Source organism: Martes martes (assembly GCF_963455335.1).
Source record: "Martes martes genome assembly, chromosome: 14".
Lineage (NCBI taxonomy): Eukaryota > Metazoa > Chordata > Mammalia > Carnivora > Mustelidae > Martes > Martes martes.
Genome location: NC_137902.1, coordinates 54,095,819 through 54,104,541, shown reverse-complemented (window position 1 = coordinate 54,104,541; position 8,723 = coordinate 54,095,819).

Below are 8,723 nucleotides of genomic sequence, written 5' to 3'. Positions count from 1 at the left end.
TTTTGAAGGATACGTAGGGGTTTGCCAGGTAAAGAAGAACAGGGAACATTTTCAGGCTGGAGTAGAGCTCACTGTAAGGCTCTGAGGCACAGGAGACAGGGAGGAAGGAGTAGAAGAAGATGCTGGTGAGGAGTGTGGGGTCTAAATCCCCAGGCTTCCAAAGAGCCAAAGAGAACTTTACTTTTACCCTGTGGCTAATCAGGAGCCACTGGGGGTTTTATCAGAGGAAGGAAGTACCTGTCTCTGTGGCAGCTCTGACAATGATGGACTAGGAGTGCTGGAAGGGAGGGGGTTAGAAGACAAGGTCAGAGGCTACAGGTGTCCAAGTGACAGGTGAACTGGGTGGAGTTGGAATTCACTCATTCCACAGACACTTACTGACTGCCACCTGACTAGAGACAGGCGTGAGCCCAGATGATCCCTGCTGGGGATTCCGTGGTGCGAAGAAAGGGGGAACAAGAGTGAAGCAGGAGAAGAGCCTTCCAGAAAGAGTGAACAGAATGTGGGGGTCCCAAAGTGGGAAAGATTTAGGCTCTTCTCAGGCATAGAAGGAAGACCAGTGCGGCTAGGGCCTCGGGACTGCAAAGCTGGGAGAAGCTGAACCTGAGGCTGCAGTGAAGCTAGGGCCGGTCCTTCAAGGTCTGGTGGAAGTGCCACCTCCACCAGGAAGCCTCCCCAGATCACTGCAGTCCGATTTGTCTCTCCCTCTCCCAGCTCCTTGCCACTTTTACAAGGACAACACTGGAACATTTTCTGGCCCAATGTGGACACTCCATAAATCTTTGGTGAGTGAATGACTGTTTGGAAGAGGGAAAAAAGAGTGGTGTGAGGCAGGCAGTGCTGGAAGTGGGGGATGGGGGGAGCAGAGAACAGGAAAGCTGGATGCTAAGGGGAGCAGGTCAGCCTGGACAACGGTCAAGATGGTGTTTTTTCAGACTTTTATTCACAACAATTTAGTGAACACACACACAGCATTTTAAAAGAAATGAAACAGGGGCGCCTGGTTGGCTCAGTGGGTTAAGCCCCTGCCTTCGGCTCAGGTCATGATCTCGGGGCCCTGGGATCGAGTCCCACGTCGGGCTCTCTGCTCAGCTGGGAGCCTGCTTCCTCCTCTCTCTCTGCCTGCCTCTCTGCCTACTTGTGATCTCTCTCTGTCAAATAAATAAATAAAATCTTAAAAAAAAAAAGAAATGAAACAGATTTAAAATATGAGAATGTGAGTGAAGAGTACGGGTTTGTACTGCTTCACAAGTCTTGTTCTAGTCTCTCTCTTTCTCTCTCTCTCTCTCTCACACACACACACACACACACACCCCTCAAAATAAATGTATGCCTTTCTGTGGTCATGGCAAAAAAGTTTAAAATCCTCAGAATTAGGATATAGGTTTGGCTTTTGTATCAGAGACCAAAATTAACAGTGGCTTAAACCAAACAAACAGTTACATCTCTTCCTATAACCGTCAGGCCCCGGCAGTCCCAGGCTGGAATGTGACCCCAGGGGCGGCAGCGGTGGGCGGGGGGTGTTAGGCCCTTCCCTCATGGGTGCGGCACGGACCAGATGGAGACTCCGTGTCTGCCCTCCAGCCAGCGGGGAGAGGCATCCTGGTTTGGATGATTTGTTAGGACTCCCAGCCGCCCACAGTGAGCCACACTCACGGCTAAGACCTGTGACAGTGCGAGGATGGAGAGCAAAGTCGGCGCAAGGTAAAGGCTGGAGGAAACCCAGCAGAAGCTTCCAAGCATCCTCATCCCAGAGAGTCACACAGGACATGCTAATCTCCTCCAGCGATGCGTTATGACCGCGCACGTGCAACGTTTTCTGCTAAAGATACTCATTAGAGCTCTAGCGCCCGGGGTGTTTACTGGGGGCTGGTCACACAGTTGCCTTCTGCCTACACGCACCAAAATTCCAGACTCCCCAAAGGAGAGCAAGGCTGCGGCATAAGCCGTACTGTTTGCACAAAAGATTTAGGCATCGTGAGCCCTTCTTCTCGGAAAATCATGGCAGCGCTCTCAAAATCCAGGTTCCCAGATGCGAGCCAAGAGCCAGGCTTGTGAGCAGGCCTCTCCAAGGATGACAGTCTCTGGCCTGCTGTGCTAACCCTGTTCTGCTCAGTTGCCAAAGAACGTGGCATTTGATGTGGGAAAGTCAGGAACAATATCGAAAGGGCAAAACCCTGCCGCGCTGACCCCCAACTTCCTCTCCAGCCTTCCTCTGAACCTCTTCCTGAGTCCCAGTCATCACACACCCAGATCCGAGCAGGGGCGGCCCCATTGCACGAGGCACACCCCTGCCACGGGGTCACAGAACCCAGTCCTCAGGCCCTGACACCCTCTCACACTGAGTTTGCAGCCCTGGAAAGGCACCTTCCTACACTGCAAGAATCGTATCCAGATTGTGTTCTTGGGCACGAGCCTGTCTTCTTGGTGGGTCCGTGGGGTCCCTGAGGCAGCCTGGATCTTATTTCTCTCCCTTTCTTCTTTCTACCACCACCGGCTCCAGGCTCTGATAAACAGTGAGCCGTGCATACAACGGGGGCGCCATAAACTCAGCTGTGTGGAACTTCCCATCTCCATGGGACAAGGATGGGGAAGGAGTAGACCAGATGAGCTCCAACATCCCCGGGATTGACGATTCCAGGATTTTCGGAGTTGGAGAAACTCAAATTTGGTGCGGCCACCTGAATCCTGAGCAAGGGAGGCTCTGGAGCCTGGTGTGTGGGTGCAGCGAACAGAAACGGAGCAAAACCAGAGACCCAGTGAGATGGAGTCCCGACCCTGCCGGGCGGCAGGTAGCAAGCAACGGCAAGGAAGGAGCCCAGCACCTTTCTGGGGGTCTGCCCACTGCTGAGACACAGGACCTCAGCTGGTCTGAGAGTGAACAGGAAGAGCTCTCCGCCCTGGCCCGGCAGCCTTGCCTCAGCTGATGAGGGGCCCCTCCTAGCTGGTTCTGGGGGTCCTTGGGGAGATACACTTTGTTAAGCAGATGCTCATGTAGATATGGGCAGGCCCTGGTCTGCCCCCCCCCCCTGCCGCCGCCCAGGGCAAAGTAAATGTTGGAGGGGTTGGCTGGGGCTGGCTGCCTGGCACTGGTTAGGATTAGTGGGGAGGCCAGGGGGAGGTGGAGGGAAGGCTGCCCTGCTCGGGGTGGAGTTTCCGCTGGCGTATGTCATTGACTGTAAGTGTGTTTGAGAGGATTCAGTGCAGGGAGCAGTCTCCTCCCCCACGGGGCAGGGAAGCAAATGTTCAGGGAAGTCTGGAAGGAAACCACCCATCCTCTCATTGCACGAGGCAGGAATCAGGAAGGGATGGGAGGAGGGAGCAGGAGACTGACTCCTTGGGTCAGTGTCGTCTTCTCTAGCCTCTCAGAAGGAGAGGTGTTGGGGCTGCCCAGCCTTCTAGAGAAGTTGCACAGAGTCATATCAGGTGGCAGCCTAGAGCATGGCCGGGGGTGCCAGAAGAGGACTTGTCACAGATGGTTGTGTGACTGGTTTCCTCACCTATAAGATGATGAGGGATGTCGTAGGCTCAGATGAAATCACGTGTGTGGAGACTCTGGCCCAGGTGGGCCTGAGGTCAAGGTCTGCACCGGCCACCTGCTGGGGCAGTGTCAGAGACGGAACCCTGGCCTCGGCCTCCTGGGCTGTCACATGGCAGTGTGCTCAGGCCAAAGGGGAACAGTTTTTGCCTTTGCCAGCCTGTTTCCCCAACTAGAGTGGGTGCCATGCCCCAGTCTGGCCACGGCCTCCAAAAGTTCCAAGCAGCATCCCCCTGCCTGGACATCAGGCACCCCCAAATATCACCAAGAGAAACAGTCATTCGAGCCTCCAAAAAGACGGCTGCTGTTACTTATATTCCATCTCCAGCTTTCTTTTTAAAGCATAGTTAATTCTGCTTTGCAAATGTGTGAGCGCTTGAGGTTAATTAGATCAACTGTGGAATGTTCCAGAGAGAGAAGGATAACCCTGAACCTTACAGAAACTGATTTCCAGATTCATACCTTTGCATTCTTCTGCAGAATCATGAAACTGGGCGACCAGGTCATCTTACAGATGGGGAAACTGAGGCTCAAGGGAAGGTGCTGGGAGGCAGAGCCAGGCAACAACCAAGCATCCTTCTTCTGAACGTCTTCTCTGACACACATGCTGACACCCATATTCACCCAGACTTGTCTTGGAAGACGCAGGGCTCCCTGCAGAACTCATTACCTCCCTGTGGGGTATCGCCAGGTGCACGGCAGTGGAATGTGGGGGCTGACCTTGGAGTTCAGCCAGGCCTGGGGTGACATCGTGGCTCTGTGTGTATGACTGCATGCACCAAGGTTGGCCCCCTGGGGCATAGCTGTCTCCCGAGTAAAATGAGGCTGGGTTTGTAACACCTGCCTCGAAGAGTTGCAGGCAGGATTAGACACGACAGAAAAAGCACACCAGTGGGAACAGAAACATTCCTGCTTTCCTCCTCTCCCTCGTCTGTTTGGCTCAAAAAGAAAATTTTTAAAAATTGTTTTTTAAAGTTAGTTGTTTTTTTGTTTTGTTTTGTTTTAATTGTTTGTGTTTGTTCGCTCATTTGTTCTTGGTCTCTGAGGCCCCACAAAGGAGTGAGACCAGCCACTGGCCCGGGACCCAGGAGGCGGGTGGCAGGGGTTGGGGGAGGGATGGGGGAAGCTGGTTCTGCCCCTTCGTGGCTGTATGGGTTCGTCTGCCATTTGTCTTTCCTCTATTTGATTTGTTCTCAGGCCCCGGTTATTCACCAGAGAGCAGTAAATACACAGTCCCTGTCCCCAGGAGGCTAAACGTAAAGGAAAAACAAGACACCAGAATGAGGCAGTGCCCACAGCGGAGGGAGAGGGTGGGACAGACCCCATCCAGGAGGAGCAGGGGGTAGTGGGGGCTTCCCGAATGGCCATCGGCACTGGGGCCTGTCCCCGGCAGTACCATCTGAGCCACCTGCCCTGGGAAATCCAGGTTACTGGGTCACGGTGACAATGCATGTCAGGAACTAGGGCCCGGCCTGGCCTCTGTGGCCCCATTACCTGAACAGATGCGATCACGGAGCGCAAACACCTGTGTTTCCCTGCAGGCTGAAGAGACTCACTGGGAGGGTTCCCACGGGATGGACAGGGGCACCCTCAGCAGGTACCCCACTGAGCCGGCACCAAGCAGGTACCCCACTGAACGTGGCTTGGGACTTCACCAGATGTCAAATAAAATCAATAAAACAGGCAAGCCCTTCTGGCCTTGACCGGCCCACAGGCCTCACGCTGCCCCCACTCAGAGATGGGGGCCCCGTCCTGGCTCCTCACAGGTTTTTTTCTGCCCTGGCCACCTGTACATCCTGTCCTCACCAAGGGACCCGCTTCTGTCTGCTCAGTCATCTGGCTACACATTGGCGTCACCTGGGACCCTTCTAAAATATACTGACGTCCATGACCCAGCTCAGAACAATGAAACCAGAATCTTTGTAGGTGGGGCCTGGGAAGCTAGACTTCCCCCAGATGGTTCTGACGTGCAGCCAGGAGTAAGCCCCTGGACCATTTCTACCCACATAGGGGCCAAGCTGAAGGCCCACTCCTCCAGGAAGTCTTCCCGAACTTACCCTGTGCAGGTGACTCTTCTTTTCTGACCACCTTTGAGCCACATGAGGAGCAGTCACCGGACACTGGTGGCAGCCTGCTTTGTGTCAGATGGTAGGTAGCAAGAGGAACCCCAGCTCCCCCCCCACTAGCTGTACATACTTGGTTGCTCCCGAAACTCTCTGAGATCTAGCTTCCTCATCTGTAAAATGGCATTAACAACACTACCTCCCTGACAGGCTAATAGAAGACATTCCCAAGGATCGATTCCAGCCTCCAGCCCTCCCCCAGCCCATGAGTCCTCTATTTCTAAAACTACAGGTTCCCACAGGCCCAGCATGCAACCTAGTTCCCAGAGACCTCTGTCCCTGTCTCCATCCACATTCTCATTCCGAATGCTGGGAGCGGCCAGCCCCTTGACAAGACATGGCCTTCCTCACATGGCCTTCCAGGACTCCTGAGCCTCCAAGTCAGTCCCTGGAGGTGGCTGGAGAAACATGGAGGAGCAGAAAACCACCCCCAGAAGGTAGGGATCCCTTTTCTGAGGATCTGTTCTAGCCAGACAGGCAGAGCCTGCCCTGGCTGTGAGCCGGCAAAGGGGGAAGGGAGTGAACTTGACATCACGAAGGGCTTTCACTGTTCAGAAATCACTTCCACAGGTTATAGAAAGGGATCTTTGTGAGGTGAGTTCTTCTCTCCATCTGCCAGATGACTTGTGGAAGGTCATGGTTAGCTAGTTCTAGGGCTAGAGTTGAGAGTGCCAAGAAATTGAGAAAAGTCTAAATGTCCAAAAATTGGGAAATTATTAAATTCACTAAATACATCCATATCATGGAATGCTATGCAGCTTTTAAAGTCATCTCTTCCAATGATTTTAATAATGTGGGGAAAGGTACATAGTAAGTTAAATGGAAAAAGCAGGACAGAGAGTTTGATCTCTGCTCTGTGGTGTAGACGTGTTTACTGGCATATGTACAAATAGAGATTGCACGTAGATTTGCAATGACACCAAAAATCCTACTAAGTTGCTCCTGATTCTCCCCTCAGATCAGGCCCCCCTCCCAGCCCCACCCTGTCTGGGGTCTCATATGTGAAGGTGCATAAGGGGAGCCTGCCGACCACGTCTCTCTAGCTGGGAGCGCACCTGGGAATGTCACTTTTGTGAAAAATGACACTGAGGGGAAGTGTAATCAGAACATCGCCAGTGGGTGGTGTTTATAAAGTTTTTATTTTCTGTTTTCTTAAAAATAACATTTGATTTCCTTTATGCATGTGTGGTGTGTACTTGTTTCCTTAGGCTGAGTAATAGGCAGATAAAGACAACACGAGGCGGGGTCCCCAAGGGGAAGGGGGGGCTGGGAGTGAGGGGCTTGGGGGCACAGGGGAAAGGGACAGGGTAGGGTGACTCACGGGACGCTTGAGTGCCCATCAATGCACATACACGGTCTAACACTTTGTTTTTCGATTTTTTTTAGGACATCTAAAATTACTGAAAGATACGATTTCAGCACTGAAATATACAGACGGAAATCCAAGCACTTGAACACAATTCTTAACTCTAAGCTCAGTTATTGCACATCACACAATTTAAGTAGGCTTCAGGCTGTAGAGCAGTTTGCTCTGCTTGCGACTTCCCCGGGATGTCTCGAGTCTCCTTTTGTACCCCCGGTGTCTCTTCCCTTTGACCCCCGCCTGCCCACAGCCTCACGATGACGGCGCCGGGTGTCATCGTGACACCCCAGACTAAGCCATTCGTCCTCCCCAAGGGCTGAGGTGAGGCTTTGGTGAAATGGAGGGTTACCACGGGGGTCCCAAGGGACCCCACCCACTCAGAGGTGAAGTTGGAAGCAGACAGAGCTCACGAAAGGCGCAGGGGTGGCCATTAACACCAGGTGGGCTGGCGTGGGGAAGGAAGTGTGACCACTGAGCACCTGCGGTCACAGCACCAAGGGGACAATAAGGGACCATCATGATGTCCCACGGTGCCCTCATCAACTTCGCCTCCCTCTTCCTCCTTCCTGAGCTCGAATGCCCTGCCTCCTTCCCCATCACCCTGAACCTCTGAGTGGTCTCTCAAGGCACATTTGTTCTCTCCAACTCCAGCTTCCCCGTCCTAGGCACACCCATCTCTCCCAGCCCCCATGGGTGAGGAGGCCTCCGGCGGCCAAGGACAGCTCCGGGGCCTGGCAAGAAACCGCTCTTCAAGTCTGGCTGAGCTCTTTTCAACAGAGCCCTAATTCCACTGCCTGCCTAAACCAGGGGAGACAGGATATCCCCACAGAAGGACATGGGAGGAGATGGGTGGCGGCAGCTTGGTCAAGGGCATGAATCCGCGGAGCCGAGGAAGGCCCACCCTACGAACCTGCTCACGAGAAAGCCTGCAGCTTGTCTGACAAGAAGTCAGTTAGAGGCTGTCAGCCCCCTGGGAACAAGTTGCTTTGTCTAGCTCTGGGGGCGGGGGTGCTCAGTCTCAGAGAGTGGAGTGAAAAGCAGGGTGGGGGCTTCAGAGACAGGACAAGGCTGGACCCCTGAGTCCCACCAGAGTCTAGTTCAGCGCCTTTTGCTTTCTTTCTACAACATATTTACAAGGTCATAAGAAACGTGCACAACCAGAAGACCCAGAGACACAGAGAGAGCTTGTGCCCCCGGGAGGGAAGGGCAACATTGAGAGAGGGGTGCCCCTTCCTCTAGCTCTCTCCCCACCCTGGAACGCCCCAGCCTCCTCAACCGCCGCTCCCAGCGACAGGTCCAGAAGTCTTGGCTGGGGCAGAGGGAAGAGATAGACAGACTCCATTAGTGAGAGCAGGAAGCTTCGAGGCTGCTCAGAGAGTAGAGGGCAGTTCCCTGAACTGAGCCGGGGCCAGAGGGAGGAGGTGGGAGGGCAGGGAAGGCTGGGGGGCCGGGAGACGGGATGTTGGGGGGTCTGGGACAGCGCGACACCCTAACCTGTGCTGTTGTGCTGCGGGATGAGAAGCGGCTCATGGGGCTAGCTGCGGTTTCAATATTTTCCCCAGGACAGGACTGGGAAGATGTTGACGCCGGGGTGCAGTCAAAGAGGCAGGAGGGGTGAGCTTCTTCCATAAGGTCCAGCAGACTCAGCGGATGCTGCCGAAGCCAGGGAGGGACGGCTGGAGCCCTGTCCGGGGAGCCT